The following is an 18,419-nucleotide window of genomic DNA, read 5'->3' on the forward strand; positions in this document are numbered from 1 at the left end:
ACTTGCTCTTAGAGTTAAAGTTGCTTTTATTTTTAAGACTTTAGAAATTTGAAGAAAAAAATTAAATTCGTTTAAAAAAATAAAATCTGCAATTAAATTGCCCTCCAAAACAAGTATGCAGTTTTGATTGATATATTAACATGCATTTTTAGAAAAAAAATTTTCAAAATCGTTAGAGCCGTTTTTTAAAAAACTAATTTTTTATAAATGATTTTTTGGAAAAAAAGTTTTAAAATAAAATTGGTATGCCATTTTGTAGAAATCACTAATCAACATCTAAAAACAAAATTTCAAAAAAATTCAATGTCCCGTTTTCGAAAATTTGATTTTTCAAAAGAAAAATTTCAAATTTTTTTTAAAAATCCAAAAATTATTTTTTTGGAAATTTTATTTTTGGTTTATATTAAAATTGTATAAATGCTTCCTGAATTCGTTGAAATCGAATAAGCGGTTTCGGAGATAATTGGATTTGAAAAAAACCGTTCTATGGCAGGTACCGTTAATAATGATTTTCCAAAAAAAATTTTTTCATTGAAAGATAGACCTTAACTTAAAACTAACATTTGAATTTTTTAAACAAAATCGTTGGAGCCGTTTTCGAGATATTTCAATTTTACTAAAATCGGTATATGACAGGTACCGTTATTTTTGGTCCAAAAAAATTAATTCCAAAAACCCCTCTGGAGAGTCGCCAAATAACGCTACATACCAAGTTTGACATTAATCGGTTCATCCGTTTAGGATGTAGCTCCTTATACAGACAGACAGACAGACGGACTTCCGGGACCCACTTTTTTGGCATTGTCTACCATCGTAATGTCATGGAATAATGTTATCTCAACTTTTTTTTTGTACGAATGCATAACTTGATATATAGTAGGTACCTATATCGCAAGTAAAAAATATATATACACTAGACTGGGCCAAAAAAAAAAAATATTTTTTTTTTTTTGAAAGTTACTTCGAAAATCTTGTTCAGGATGATGAAAAAAAAAATTGGTGAAAATTTGAGCCGTTAAAAAAAATTTTAAGAGGGTTATCATCGGTGTTTTTTATTTTTATACGTGATATGATGTTTTACAACAGAACTGCTAGACGATCAAAGTAAAAAAAATTTCTGTTCATTTTTTCTTATATAAAATTAAATTTCCTACAAAAAAGATCAAATTGAAAATTTTCATCAGACGAGCCGTATTCGAGTAATTAAGCTTTTTAAATCGAAGTGTTTTTTTTTCAATTTGACTGTTTCACTTTGGAATTTTGTGATGAGCAAATAAGTGAATAGAAAAATAAAACCACGACAGATTCTTATAGGAAATTTAATTCTCTACAAAAAAGGTCTCGTAGTAATTTTCCCTAAATTGAGTTCTAAAGAAGTTATTCACGATTTAAATCGTGAAAAAAATCAATTTTCAATTTCAAAATTTTCTAATTCACTGAAAATCCAATATTTTCAAATTAGCAAGATGTTTTCTTGTAGTGACTTAAACGTTCTATAAAAAGTTCCCTTGCAGCAAATTAATTGCTTTAACCGTTTAGAAGATAATCGTTTTGGCATTGGTTTTGATACGAATGCCTTCTTAACGGTTAAAGCAATTAATTTGCTGCAAGGGAACTTTTTATAGAATTGAGGTTATTTCGAAAACCTGACGAGATGGGCAAACGAAAACTACATTTTATATATCACGATCAGGTTAACAGGTTAAATTTTGATTAGTTATCAAAGTAAAAGTTAATTTCTATCCACCAAAGCAATATAGGCAAAAACCTGATGTGAAATAAAAATATCCTCAAGTCAGTTTACAGTTTTAATTATAGTCTAAATATTTGACAACATTTGTTTAATAAGGAACTTAAAATTAAAATTTTAACTTTCACCAAATTCTTGAAAAAATATTATTTTTTTTCAGTAAAAGTGCTTAAATCAAAAATAAGTACTCATATACAAAGTTTTAGCAAACCACTCTTCGATAACATTTACACTATTAAAAATAAAAAGCTTAAAAAGATTGTTTTTGGTTCCATAATTTCTTTGAGTGGCAGTATTAATAAAGCGATAGATCAATGAAAAGTAAGTTTGCATTAAAAAAAAAAAAAAAGAACAAAAGCTATTTTGTAGAGGTACGAAATATGTATACAAATTTTTGCATTTCAATGTTAAATTCGAGAAGATGTCTGTCTTTCTCATAAACTTGTTCGTTTTCATTAAAAAAATTTGTTCAAGAACGTTTTGTAACTCGTATGGAAAATTTAAGAATTATTTTCATTTTTGAAAACGGTTGAATGAATTTTATTGAAACTTTGTTTTAATGTGTCGATTAATATTTCCCTTTTTAATGGCATCCATTTTTTTTATTTTTATATAAAAAAATATATTTAAAAAATAAAAAATTCATACTTAATTTTGTTTACACAAAAAATTAAATGGCATACTTCGTTTGAAGGTCAAAACTATTTTAAGAAATGTTTTCGTAAAATAAATTCTTCTTTTTTGTGGGCTATAACTTATAAGTCTTTTTTAATGATCCTATTTATACAATACCAGTCGACGTTTTGGGTATGCTTAAGCTCTTCTTCAGGACTCAAATAAAAACATGTGTGACATAAATTAATTATTTTTTTTTTTTTTAAAAAGTCCCTCAAGAAGGAACAGTTAATGTTTTTGTAACTTTAAACTAAAGGAGAATGGGCAATTTTGTATGAAACTTGGACGTTCCGCGGCCAAGAACGATTTTGTTATTTTTTGATGTAGTTAAGTCTTACATACATTGTGCAGAAGTTTTATCCTTCTAATGTTCTTCACAAACGGATAAAATGCATTTTTGCATTTAAAAGTTAATGCAAATTGTCTCAATGTTTATAATTGAACGTGTATTTTAAGTGCAAGATATGATAATCTGTCATTTTCCCTGAGTCTGAAGCCCTTTATCTTGGATATCCAACCAATAGAACCCAAAATATTGGCCTTTTAAAACATCAATTTTGAGTCTATTTTAAGATTTTTTTTTCAATTTTTTGATTGTTTTTTCCTTTTGAAAACTCAAAAACAAAATCTTGAAGTGGTTGGCTTAAAAAGCTTATATTTTGAGTTCCATTGGTCGGATATTCAAGATTGAGGTTTTAAATCATAAAAAAAATGACATAAAATCATATTTCATAATTTAATTAAAATAGCAATTCAATTTGCCCTTCGCATATTGCTCGATGCATTAACAACACTAATATTGCAATATCTTCCATTCCAAATGCAATACAACGAAACGGCCATAGTAAAAATTTTTCTTACGTTATAGTTCTTTCATTTGATACCAATTTCATTACTGGCCGCCAAACGTCCAATATGCCCATTCTCCTTTTAAATTATGATTTTGTAATTTCGGTTGACTATTATCGACCAACGAGTACCGTTTGCTGATAATTATCTCATAGTAGAACAATTATGGTTATCTAAACATTATTAGTCTTTGCAAAAAGTTTCGATTGATTATAATTTCAATGCCCTTTTATTTCCCATTGTGCATTTTTCTACCCAAACATTGATGATTTTTGCGTGTTTTGCTTATAGTTGCGTGCCAATATTTCAGATCAGTGCATGTTTAAAGGGAATTTCAATGTTATATGAGCATGGAGCATGCTTCTATAGCAACATACCTATAGTTAATATATTTCATAAAAAGTAACTTCTATTCCAATTTTGGATCTCATACGAACAGTAAGCAAATTCATTAACACAAGATTATTATTATTATTAACATTATGTTTCCTCATTCTATCCATCATGAAAAATAAGCTACCACAAACAAAGCTATCTGCTTGCATTTTCAACAGGAATCAGCATATAACACCATTATAAATTTTATTTAAAATGACAGAGATATCAAAAGTAAAATTTCAAATGCTTAACAAAGCCCTATTTGTTTCATATTTTGTTACAGCGGTAACAACTTTAAAAAAAATTTAAACGGTCACTGTGGCGTATGTGGAACATTTTTTCAATAGTTTTTTTTTTTTGACAGGTTTTTACTCACTAAAATCAGGGGTCGAATTACGACATACGTTCGTTTACGAATGGTTGCTATGTGTCCCTATCGTTTTCTAATAATTAAATAGAGACAAAAATAGTCAAAACGTTAACGTATGATCGTAATCGTGTGCCGTAATTTGATTCCAGTTTTTTTTTTTTTTCTTTTTATAAAACAGTTTAACCTTGTGAACTTTTTTAAAGTTTTAGACAAATACTAATACATATAAGTCTTTTCTTATAAATAAAAACACAGGTATTCAATTCGTCTGTATTTTTTTTTTTTTTTTTTTTTTTTTTTGAAGTGAAAACTTCTTTAGTATCGTAGTGATTTGCAACAAGATGAAACAAAAAAGCGACACGAAAAATCAATTGATTATAAGTTTTTGGTTTTAATAGATAGATAAATTAAATTTATATTGTAGATAGGTAATACAATAAACTATCATTGTACAAAGTTTCAATCAATTTCATATTCAAAATCCTCAGATAACGGTGAAAATATAATCTTTTACTAAATACGTTATATCTTTTGATCAAGAGCACTTACAAATTTGATTTAACGTTAATACGCTTGCCGATAATATTACCTTTCATTTGATATTAATATACCACACATAACGGTACGCATTCTATAAGTTACACAATCTTAAATTAAAAAAATTTGAAAAGTTCATCAAAACACCTGTGGAGATCTGTTGCCGATGATCAGTCACCAGTGTAGGAAGTACCGTAATCTCAGTTTGAAATTTCGACATGGTATTCTTACTTTTTTTACAGGCATCATAGAAATATGATTGAAGCGTCATTTAAAAGATGAAATAATAAAATTCATGATATAAAATTTATTATAGGTTCAAGAGAAAAAAGAATTATTTTTGTCTGCTTTTTTTTTGAGAAAACTGATTAGGTTATTGTAGATATATATATAATATTTCGAGCTGAAACAATAAGCTTTTTGATGATACAAAATTTATTGTAAGTTGTCATAAAAAATGGATTTAAAGGTGATAAAACAAAAAAAAAGTTATATATTTTCGGTTTTTTTTTTCAAGAAAAAATATTTTTTAAGGTTTCAATTCTACCGCGTAATTCACACACATGATTTTTTTTTTAATGTTTGTTACCTCATAACTTTGGACTAAGTGAACCAAAATTGATAATTCTTTCTGTATTGGAAAGCTGGTGCCTGCAGTGTGGTCCCATTTCAATTTCGTTCAGTTATTACCATAGAAACTATTAGAAAAAAAATTAAACCCAGTTTTGATCCATGGAAGTCGGTGTTGTTTTTTGATAAAAATGATTATAAAAAAAAAAGTTAAATATGTCATTTAAAAAAAAATTGCAGTTGTTGATTTGACGTTTTGCCATTGATTATGGCAACTGAGTCATTGATTGGTTTGATTATTTTTATTTTAAAAAAATGCTGATGTTACAACATTTGAAAATTCTGTATCAAATTCCAAAATGTTAATTCAAGTGGTCACTGTGGCGTATGTGCACTATTTTTTTTTTTTTTTTATTTGTTGTTTAACTGTTTTTTGCTAAACAAAGAGTAAAACTAGTTACCTCTATTCATCATTATCAATATAGATAGTGCTTAGTTGAAATTTAACATGGACGTTCTGATTTTGGGTTAATCTACAAACTATATTCTTCCATAAAACAAAGTCTTCATGTCTTAATCCAATTTTAGAGGTAATTTCTGCCATTTTCTTTCTTATAATTGGCATCATAAACAATCAAAACCCTTTTTTTTCAATGTTTATACAGACTTTAATCAAATTATTTTATTATACCTACTATTTATCAGTTTTGTTTTATAACAACAATAAAAAAACAAAAAAAGAAAAACTAAATTATAAAAAAAATTATTCAATGCATTCCAAAAATGCACCGTTGCAACTATTACGTCAAGCAAAATATTTACTTAATTATAATTTACCGTAAAAATTCAAATTTAAAAACCAAATAACGTCAAAAATGCATACAAAAGATCCGGTTGTTAACAAACCAAAAAAAAAATCAAACAAAAACAATTTTAGTAAATGTCAAAAAAAAAGCTCCATATCTCTCTCTTGAAAGCTCTTTTATTTTAAACACTCTTCAAAAAAAAAAAATATATATTCATTCAATTAAATTCCAACTAAAACCTAAGTATGATTGCACACCGTTAAATTGTATACTACCTCAGTTTGGGGGGGGGGCTTTATTTTTTAGTGGGGATCCCACACAAAACATCAACTGAAGTTAAAGGTATATTCTCAATTCAAAACAAACAGAGCTTCCTCTCTTTTATTCTCTCTCTCTCTCTCTCTCTCTCTGTAACTAACTCTCTCTCGTAGGTTTGTTTTTCTTTGTTGGCAATGGTTTTTGTGGGTCGTCTGCGTTTTTCTGTCTCGGTTGAATATTTTCTCAACGTGCGATCGGTACATTCAACCAAGCACCCTTAATGGGTGAAAACATTGATTAAAATTATTCTCGCGTTTTAGCTGTTGCAGCAGTGTATCTATCGGCTTTATATAGTGTCTGTAAACATTAAAGATAAAATATAAACAAAAAAAGTTAATCTGATCTTCCTCTAAAAAAAAAAGAAGATAAAAGATAAATGATACAAAATTCTTGTAAAGATAGTGCTGGCTATAAACTATAAAAAGATAAAAGATAATATTCCATCAAAAAACTATCTTTCTTGAAAAGATAACGACTTTAGTTAAATTCTATATAAATTCTCGTTGAAATGCAGAAATCAGCCAAATCTTGACTGAAACACGAAACCGTCGTTACTAACAACGTTACCATAACCAAATGCAGAAAGATACATTTTTGTGCTTGGAATTCATAAGCGCATTTAGTTGAAGTTCATAGTTACACAAAGATAGATAGAAATATACATACTCCCGCGAGTGCAACGACTTTTTTGGTTCGTTTTTTTTTATATGTATATTTTTGTTTATTCTCTTTGGAGTTTGGACTTTCGCAGACATAAAGTGGCTAACTGACCAACCAACCGGGCCGGTTGTTATTTCCACTTGAGTTTCCTCTTTAGCTGGTTTTTTTTTTTTTTTTTAAGGAGAAATGCATTTTGGCGCGTCGCGCACATAGTTCTAGATACTCAACTTTAAGAGAGTGTATCTTTTTTTAAAGTTCTTTTTTTGTGGTTTTTGTTTCTGCACAAAAAAAAGTGTTATGAATTCTTTTTCCTCCTTTTTTTTAGAGCGAAATATTTATTTAAAAAGTCGGTCGATTTATTTATAATGTCCATGAGAGTTGTTAATTAAGTGTGGCGTACATAAGGAAGTGGTGTAACTTAATTTTTTTTTATAAAAAAAAGAGAGAGAGAAAGAAATTGAAAAAAAAGTATCTCTAGAACTACACTATCGCCATCATTAATAACAACTGGTTAATCGAAATTAATTTATTTAACAAAAAATAAGAACAAAAAAAAAAAGTAAACAAATAAACGTACTCATTGATTGGATTGGATTTCTCGTCTGGTGTTGCATAGTGCAGTGTTGTACAACAGGGAATTTATATCGATTTAATTCCTCCCGGGTAAGTTACTAATTAATACTTAATTTCAACTTGATTGCAAGAGAGTGCCAGACCATTTAATTGCATTTTTAATTCAATCATCAGCTGTAGCTAGATGGTGCCAAAGAGAAGGTACATAGTGTAGATAGCTCCATAGTAGCCATCATGATGTATAGATAGACTTTTTATATACAAAGTTTCATCAATTGAAATGCAAGTTCTTGAAAGTATCTTTTTTTTCACTCTGTTCTGTTCACATAGATACTTTAACAGATTTTGCTTAGTAATAATAAATTTTTTAAAGTTGATTCAGCAAAAAAATATTTTTTTATTATTATTTATGAGACTATCAGAAAGCATTTTTTGTTTTGTGTTTCTTTTGTTTTTGTTTATAATGTCAAACTAATCAAGGTAAACAATAATTGTTTATGCTTTAGAAGATAAAGTGAGTGAATAAATTATTTACTATTAAAAAAAAAAAATATAGGTATATTTACAAAGTTGTGCATTTATCGTTTGCAGGAACTTTCATTTATTTGAAAGCATTTAAACTATTTGAATAATTATTTTTTTTCTTAATTTTGATTTAGTTGGATATTTAATTATTATATGCTTTCAAGGATTTTAATAAAACATCCAAATTATAATATTTAAAAAAATTTGTATTGCTTGAAAAACTTGTTATAATGAGTTTTTTAAGATCTTGTTATTTTAGCTAGTTTGTCAGTTATACATAAGGTAACAATCCGTTTATTATTTTAATAAATAATATGTGGTTTTTCTAATAGAACTGAACAAAATTAAAATGGGACCACACAGGCACCAATATTCCAACACAAAAAGAATTATCAAAATTGGTTCACTCAGTCCAAAGTTATGAGGTGACAAACAAAAAAAAAAACAAAAAAAATACTCACGAATTGAATACCTCCTTTTTGGAAGTCGGTAAAAATCGATTTTAATCTTGATAACTCTGAGACTTTTGACGAACAATTCTTGCATTAAAAACTATGTTTCTTTGTTGAAAATTGTAAAATGGGAAGATAGCCAGAGGACCACAGGCACTAGATGAATGGAAAGTTTCTAAAAATTTTATAGAAAACTAAAAAAAAATCAAAAACATTTAAAAAATTGTAGAATTTGACTTGTTCCTTCGGGAATTTTTTACTCTTAAATAATGTTTCAATAAATGTTAAACAGCAAACAGTTGAAGATCCTTCAAACTTCAGTTATATTATTTTTTAACAAATTGTATGCGATTATAATCCAAGATTATTCAATTTTAAAGATTAAAATATGCCTTCTTAGAATCACCGAAGCAGTTTCAATCGATTAAGAGATTGTGACGTTAAAAGACAGCTAATCAAAATTAATTTTAAAAATGTACTAATTTGGTATTGAAGTTACTAAATAGTGAAAACCAAAAAGCATAAGTCTGATTCCGAAATTTTCGGAACTCATGTCTTTAATGGATTGGAAAAATACATATCATTAGTTAAGAATAAATCTCTTCTTTGGCATTTTAAAATATTTAAAATTTTGTATTTTTAACTTTCGAGTTTCCTTTAGATCTCATTTTAAAAAAATGCATTTTTAAATTATAAGAATTCGGCTTAAAATTGTTTTTTGAATTTTAAAAAATTTAGATCTCGTTTTAAGGACATAGAGTTTTAGCTAATTTCTAAATTTTTCGAAGTATGTACCCATTTTGTCTTTTGACAAATAAGTATTTTTTTTTTTAAATTTCACTTATTGGTTGATGGTCTTCTTAATTCGAGTTCTTAGACGTTACAACCTGGGCCCTATTTCACCAACTACAAGTTACAAGCACAAATTTGTAACTTGTGGATCACAAGTACAAATTTGTACAATGGAATTCTGTTTCACAAAGTACAAATAAGTATTTCACAAATTTGTGATTATCGACAAAAAAAAATTACAACTAACTTTTGAAAACCACAAGTTTGTAGAATTATCGTTTCACCAAATATATTTTTTTCTTGTAAGCAACAAGTTTATCTCACAAACTTGTAAAGCTCTTTAAAGTCTAAGCGGTGACCGTTGAGTTACTTAACTCGTAAAGACAGAGGTTAAAATTGTTTTCAAATGAAAACTAAGTTGATATTGAATATGAAAAAATAGGATTGCCATTTTTAAAACTTAAGCAACCCTATTTTAAACGAAAAATTCTCAAATAACTAATACTGTCATATCTTAGTTGTTAAATCAAATAACAACATTTTTTAAAAGCCAAACTAAATTGTAAATATATATTAAGATTTTTGTATTGCTAGATTATTTTTATATATATTATTTTATCATGACATCCATGGATTTATATAAGTAAAACAAATAGGGTAAAATAATAAAATTGTAAAGATTGAGGAAAATTAATAAAATAATTTAAGGAATGAAGAACTACAAATATGAGAAAAAAAACAAGCCTCTTTGATCAAAAGAGAACGAATTTTTACATACTTTAGAGGCAGGTTATAGCGATCAGGAAAATTTTTTAAACAGATATTTTGTGATGTTTTCATTCGATTTGAAGCACAAATGCTATAGGTACCAATTTCTAAAGCATTTGTTTTCCATTACAAATTCAAAAAAAAAAAAAATATTTATTACAAATAAAAAAACGCCTTAAGAAAATATTTATTGCAAACAAAAAAATTTGCTTTAAAAAAATGTAATTGCAACTGAAAAATATATAAAAATTTTTTTTAAGGCAATTTTTTTTTTCACTATGAAATTTTTTTACTTGCAATAAATGATATATTTTTAAATTTCAAATGTATTTTTACAACCTTGAATAATAATAATATATAGCTTTTATTAAAATAATAATAATGGCCATCGGCGTAAAGCCATTTTAAACACTTTAATCACGCTAAATACGGTTTTTACAAACTTGTAACAAAAATGACATACGTCTTGACTCTTGTAGAAAATTTTCACAAATAAACAGAAACTTGTAACTTTTTTTTTTTTTGTGAAACAGAAACCCACAAGAAACTTGAAAGCTCACAAATTTGTTACTTGTAAAATACAAGTTTCGGTGAAACAGAAAATGGATTTTTTCACAAATTTAAAATTGTAGATTACAAGTACAATTTTGTGATCACAAGAAACTGGTGAAACAGAATTTCTCGATTTTTTCACAAATATTGTGAAAATTACTTGTAATTACAAATTTGTAAGTTGGTGAAATAGGGCCCTGGTGAAGAAATGTAATTGAAGCAAATTGACTTCCATTTTTACCTTCCAAGAGCTAGAAGTTTGATTCCAAGATTAACCCTTATTTTCGTCTAATCTAATTTGACCGCTCTTCTTTATATTATATATATTAGGGTGGTTCTTATTTTACTCTTTTGCGAAAATTGAGTGCGACTACGCACGCCCCCTAGATTGGTTCCAAATCAGGAAAAAAAACCCTATTTTTTTCATATTTTTATATCTAACCTTTCCTGTCCCTATTTTGATAAGAAGTTACTAGAGCAGGGGCCATATTCTGTGTCCAGTGTTGGGTAAATGTTGGATGTTTGATCATTCATACGTACACTGACGGAAAAAACAACTTAAAATCAACGAAAACCACGTTGATTCAACTATTTTTCGGAATGATTTTTCGTTGAAGACTAAAACATTTAGAACATCGTTAGTTTAAAGTGGTTTGCCGTTATAAAACATCTTTAAATCAAAGTTGTTTCAACTTTTAAAAAAAGCATCAATTTATAAAAAAAAAAGAAAAAATGGGCAGCCGCTGGGGATCGAACCTACAACGTGCTATCTCACTGTTGAAATTTAGAGTGATAAAATGCAACAAAAGCTGAAGTCCGACAAAAATAAAAAAACTTCTTACGTTATTTCAATTTTATTTTGAAGAAGTTTCATGTTAATTTTTTCAACTTCAAATCAACGTTGCACATTTTACATTTTACGTTGCTTTTTTTTCCCTCAGTGTATAAACTTCTTAAGGGGTAATAACACCTTGTAAACCATGAAATCGAGCGTCATATTCATCAGCGTATAAAACAAAGAAGAAATATTATTTTCTTTTGGTGTTTGTTTAGTTTAATTAAGTCTATTAATAGGTAACAGAATAGGCTAATATTAAATTTTTTAATGATGTGAAATTTTTTAAATGGCGGTGTATTTCAGGATGATATTAAAATCCTCTGCTCCCATCGGTCGACCAATTAACTCCTACAGTTTTTAACCGATCGGGCTGAAATTTTGTGTGGAGCTTAAAAATACTATTCCCTAGTGAAGTAAGTAGGATTTTTTTAAAGTATTAATTTTTAAAGAAATGGCATTAGTTTGAAAAAATTATTTCATTCCAAAAACAAAATTCGTTGAAAAAAAGACCATAAAATCGTTAAATTTTAATATTTCAAAAAAATCCTACGTACTTCACTAGGGAATAGTATTTTTAAGCTCCACACAAAATTTCAGCCCAATCGGTTAAAAAGTGTAGGAGTTAGCTGGTCGCCCGATGGGAGCACAGGATTTTACTATCGTCCTGAACTACACCGCCATTACATCATTAAAAAATTTAACATTAGCCTATTCTGTTACCTATTAATATACTTAATTAAACTAAACAAACACCAAAAGAAAATAATATTTCTTCTTTGTTTTATACGGTGATGAAAATGACGCTCGATTTCGTGGTTTACAAGGTGTTATTACCCCTTAATGAAATAGGGTCAGGAAGGGATAGGAATGAAAATTTGAAAAAATTAGAGCATTTTTTTTTCCTGATTTGGAACCAGTGTTAATATACACAATAATTAAGAAAAATATTTACATTAAAAATACAAATTTTATACATTGAAAAAAAAAATTCAATGCAAAATGTGTGTATTAAATTTTTTTTAAATATTCGTCAAATTTCCTACAATTTTGAATATTTTTGGTCTTGACTTTTACAACACTGGTTGGTTGTGATCAAAACCTTGAAATATTTTTTGGAAAATAATCCATTAATTGCCGTGTTCTTAAAAACAATAAAAATAAAACGAAAGGATATACAACAATTAACTTTTTTAATTGTTTGTAAATTTCTTGGAAAATTATCGATAATTATGGGCCCAAAATAACAGTCGCACAAACATTCGCATCTGTTTAATAGTTAAACATTATCTCATAGTTTTAAAATAAGCATGAATCAACATCACATTTAAATTCTTTTAATATATTCATTGTAAAGAGTAAACAAAAACCACTTCGGTGATCCACCAAAAAAAGGTAATAAAAAAGTTAAAACATTTTCCAGGAACTGATGCACCACAAGAATGAACATGAACGAATCAAAATTGTAAACATGGAATTTGTTTTAATTTTTGAAAATTCCAATACAAAAAGTACTTTTTTTTAATATGACTTGCATGAAATAACTTAATATAATTATACACTCAGTTGCAATTATTTTAATATCCCCAAAGTATTTTAATATTCAAAGTTTTTACCCATAATATGTAAAGTTATTTACATTGAATCAAATTTTTGTAAAAAAAAAAAATTCAATTAAATACGATCTTGTTTTCAGAATTTATATCAATCAACTGTTTAAATGGTAAATATCCCCCATTTCAATCCACTCTGCATCATTATTGCTTCTTGAGTTCTCATGAATGCTCATTTTTCCTTAGAAAAAATTGCAACACCCTTTCTCACAATCAACAGTTAAACAAATAACAATTTATTTATTAATTCAAATATTTTTATGACATCTTTTATTGAGAATGATTTCTTTATCATATAATCTAACTACATTTATTATACAAAAAGAGAGAAAAAAAAAAACTAAAATAAAATAACATGACACTTTATGAATAATTTCCTCCCAATTCAAGGCCATTTAACAAAATAAACAAATTAACTGCGAGTAAATCTACAAGATAAACAAATTTACAACTCCTAATGAAGGGCTTTGTGTGCGTCTCATCTTGACAGGCTTTATATTTATTGAAGTTATACTTCTTATGGGAGGGTGGGTATGAAAATTTACTTTTTGACAAGAATGTCAAAGGGATTATGACGCGATCACCCTGGGTAGCAGGGCTGTCGTTTCACCTTTAGAGTAGGCAGTACTTTAGTATTTAAAAATGCAGTACGCCGCAGTACGGCAAACATAAAACACACAACACGTTGCAAGTTACATGTTTCATGTGGCAAGTTGCATGTGGCAAGTCGTATGTGGCAAGTTGCATGTGGCAAGTTGCATGTGGCAAGTTGTATGTGGCAAGTTGCGTGTGGCAAGTTGCATGTGGCAAGTTGCGTGTGGCAAGTTGCATGTGGTAATTTTCATGTGGCAAGTTGCCAGGGTTGCAAAAAGCTCACATTTCAGCTCAGCTCACAGCTCAGCTCAAATTTGAGCTAGGTACCATAGCTTAGCTCATTTGAGCTGAGTTGAAAGTGAGCTGAGCTGAAAGTGAGCGCCCCAACTTCCAACGCCTATATCTCGGAATTTTGAAAAAAATGAAAAAAATTTTTTTGATGCCAAAAGGTAGCGGGGACTCTAACCTACATTTGGGTACAACTCTCATCCCTGTAGGTCCACGCGTTCTCAAACCGGGAGAACTTAAAAGTAAAAAAAAAAATAGGCACGATTCTGAAAAAATAGGCATGATGTGGCGGTTTAACATGGAAGGCGATTTTTAAAAAATCTGACAATGTGCAAAGCGTAGGCCCATGACACAAGCTATCATTTGGCATCACTCCCAAAAATTACTCTCAAGCGGTTAAGCTTCCAGGAGCGTTTAAAGATTCTGGGATTTTTCGAAAAAAAAATTTACCCCAACTTTCAAAACTGATTTTCTCGGAATTTTAAAAAAAGTCGAAAAACCGGATTATACCACTATCGGGTAGCTGAGAATATAAGCTTTCATATGGCACCACTCCCCTGTCTCTAGATCAAAGCGTTCCAACGCCTATATCTCGGAATTTTGAAAAAAATGAAAAAAATTTGTTTGATGCCAAAAGGTAGCGGGGACTCTAACCTACATTTGGGTACAACTCTCATCCCTGTAGGTCCACGCGTTCTCAAACCGGGAGAACTTAAAAGTAAAAAAAAAATAGGCACGATTCTGAAAAAATAGGCATGATGTGGCGGTTTAACATGGAAGGCGATTTTTTAAAAATCTGACAATGTGCAAAGCGTAGGCCCATGACACAAGCTATCATTTGGCATCACTCCCAAAAATTACTCTCAAGCGGTTTAACTTCCAGGAGCGTTTAAAGATTCGGGGATTTTTCGAAAAAAAAATTTATCCCAACTTTCAAAACTGATTTTCTCGGAATTTTAAAAAAAGTCGAAAAACCGGATTGTACCGGAATTTTTTTTTATGATAAAAAAATAAATATTTTACTAAAAAAATAGAAATATATTTACTATCAAAAACACTAAGAGAAAAGATCACGAAAAATTATCTGTCTTATTTATAAAAATATCTATGTGTTAAAATAATTCCATTAATAACTAGAAACAAACAACTTAAGCTATGGTGTTTTATAAAAGTTTAAAATATCTTCATATTTCATTATACTTTCCAAATAAAAATCAATGTATCCTCTCAACTAACTTTAACTTTCCTGTACTTAGACTATAGTTTTCAGATCAATAACTTTCGACTTCTACATCGCATGACTTTCAAAAATATACCAAATTATTGGAAATTTGATGGTCTATAACTTTAACATTATTAAAATTTATGTAACTAATACCGGGAATGATAAAATCTTAAAAAAACCGAAAAAAAAATAAATTAAAACAACATAACCTTAAAACTATTGGCCGCTCAGAAGAATAATGTATTACAAAGAAAAAGATAATTAAATTTCAAAGAACTTTGGTCCAAAAATCATTTCTCTAGGATAAATAGTTTTGGATATATAGAGCGATTCGCGTTTTCCAAAATGGCGGATTTCGCCAGGGGGGTGGCGTCCCGAAAACCAGGACTTAAGCTTTTCTAGTGTCCCTCTTTCAGATTTGAAAAATTCAGCCGTCCTATATTTCGTTCCACAATATGCTTGTTTTTTTACTAACTTTCCTGTACTATTATTGTTCATAAATAAAAATGTAAAAAAACGAAGTGTGGATTAATTAATTTAATAATAGAAATTAAAAATATCAAATGAAATTCATTTATATATACTGAATGAGAAGTATAACTTCAGTCGCGTGTACATGTGTACACACACTCTTTTTTTTTTTTTTTTTTTTTTTCATATTTGAATTAACATTAACAATATATCTATAGCTCATATAACTTAACAGAAATTTTCTCATTCATGATAGAAGATAATATTTCGGGAGGGAACCAAAAAAAAAAAAGATGATAGATTCATTTTTCTTTCACAACAAGACTAAAATGAACACAAAAAAAAATATGAAAATGCTTGATTTCAATCTTTAGATGAAAAGACATGAATGAAAACGAGAAAAAGGTTTTCCTGAATTATGCCTCTCTGACGTCTTAATTTGGGTAGATACTAGTATCTTCTATCACGCAACAAAACACGCAAAAATATCACATCACTATTTGAATAGGGTAAAGAATGATTATAACGTAGGAAAGGTATGTAGGGTTTTTTTTTTTTGTATTTTACCTTATACAAACAATAACAAAAACATCTTGACGTGAGCTTTTGTATCTTTTTTTTTACTTCATTGTGGATTATCAAAACAACACAAAAAAATAACATCTTGTTGTTGAAAAATATTTTAATAGAAAAAAAAAGATAATTAATATATCACTATCATTCTTGTCATAAGAAAAACTTAATTAGTTAGAGAGATAAACTTGAATATGTTTTTAAATCTTAAGTAAATAATCTATTAAGTTTATAATGAATAGGACTTTTAAGGTCAAGCTTTGAAAGTAAAAACAAATAGATACATTTATTTTAATTAAAAATCACATTTATGCGATCAAACATGAAATGTGCAATAAATAAAAGAATGTGGCCCACTCAATTCTTTTAAAAGGTTATTTTAACTAGGTGCTACCTCTTATTTTTCTTTTTTAACTTAATAACTTTCCCACTGTCAATAAATATAACTCTGTGAAGAATACTCTGACCAACGTACGTTTTCTAAGAGATTGATTAAATTATGTTACGTATACGCCCGAGTGACTTAATATTGTTTTCTTTATTTTTCTCGAAAAAAGTACTAGATTAATTTTTAATTTTATTAAACTAATTATTCCTTAAATTTGATCCTTTTTTACCATTTCAAACATATTAAAAATTAAAAAAAAAAAACAAGAAAAACATATCATTATTATATAGATTTACGGTTGAAAACACATAAAGTGCAATGACAAAAAAAAAACAATTAAACTATACTTATTTTCACACTTATATAACAATAAAAACAATTATTAAAAACCTAATGATTTCAGAGTTCATTATCATAAATTTGAATAGTTTGTTCGAAATTATCATTTTGGATAATTTAGATAATTATTTGTTATTTATATATAGAATTGCAATTGTGTACTGTAGTGTTAAATTGTTATAATTTAATAAATGATACCTTTTTGTACAAAAGCATGATGTTACCTGATTTCCATAATTTGTTTTTTTTTATGGTACAAATTATTATGGCTATTGATGCTTTGACGAAAATTTCATTTATAATCTCAATGGTTCCATTTAAATACAATATGGATAACTAGCGATTTACAAATAATGAATTGTTTTCAAGTCTTAAACTTAAACCATAATGAATGAAAATTTACTGGTTTTGAAAGATTTAAAAAAAAATGGATCCTTCAATTCTGTTTTCGTAATTTCTGACTTTCTCGTAAACGAAAAAATTGTATACCATATAAATTTATACAGTAGCGTTTTAGTAACTGTAATATTTAAAAATAAGGCAAAATTCTCAAGAAAAAACTACTTTCGGATCTTTAACCTAATGTAATTTTTATCTTATCAATTTTTGAATTTTTTTTTTTAATTTGGTTTTTCTATGTCGATTAATAGTTTCTTAAAAAAATTCATATCATGATTTTTTTTTTTTAATTTTTTCAAAATAAAATCTTAAAATTCAAGCAAGCAATAAAATGCGATACCTACTTCATTTGGAGGTCAAAACCATTTTAAAGTACAAATTTGTTATTTTAAATGACAAGTTTATTGTTTTTGCACTTTTAAAAAAAAAAAAAATTGAATTTTAACATACATTTTTCATTACAATTTTAACTCTTATTTTACTTAAAAGATCAAAGCGGAGGTAAAAAGCTTAAAACGGTTTTAAAATGATTTTTTCAGAACTATTTTTTTTTTTTTTTGTTTTTTGAAAATTATCTTCTTAATCAACTATAGCAAAATTGTAAAAAAAACCTCTTAATTGTTTTTGTGCAACACGGCAATTTTTTTTTATTTAATTTCCTAAATCTCTTTACTTGCAAATTGCAATACAGGTAGGTAGGTCCTTAGAGTGTTTCTTTTTTTAAGAAAATTCTTACTAAAATGAAATGAAGTTCACATTAAAGGAGAATGGTAATTTTGGCCCTGAGACCAATAACGATGAGTCATATGTCATTGGGAAGGTATTTTTGCGTAGATCAATTGTTTATATGGCGCACGGTTGTCCAAAATGACTTATCTCGTTGCAAAAATCATAACTTTTGAACGGATTGAGTTAGCGGTACAATTTTTTTTTTTATTTGAAGGACATTTCTAGGGCTGTTATACCAATGAATTTCAATAAAATTATTTCACAGGGTGTTTCGGAATCATCGGCCAAAAACAGATTTTCTTTAAAAAAAAAGTTTAAATTAAAATTGGTATGCCATTTTGTAGAAATCACTAATCCACATTTAAAAACAAAATTTCAAAAAAATACAAT

The 18,419-nt window shown here is 27.8% G+C and overlaps 1 protein-coding gene across 1 annotated transcript in view; it reads left to right on the forward strand.

Moving 5' to 3' along the window:
* The first annotated feature begins 7,450 nt into the window (after positions 1-7,450).
* Positions 7,451-18,419, forward strand: part of LOC129905900 (calcium release-activated calcium channel protein 1) — a 67,250-nt gene continuing 56,281 nt past the window's right edge. The window contains exon 1 of the mRNA XM_055981524.1: positions 7,451-7,576. The gene's annotated coding sequence lies outside the window, so the exon portion shown is untranslated. The remainder of the gene's footprint in view (positions 7,577-18,419) is intronic.

Source organism: Episyrphus balteatus, chromosome 1, assembly GCF_945859705.1.
Source record: "Episyrphus balteatus chromosome 1, idEpiBalt1.1, whole genome shotgun sequence".
Taxonomy (NCBI): Eukaryota; Metazoa; Arthropoda; class Insecta; order Diptera; family Syrphidae; genus Episyrphus; species Episyrphus balteatus.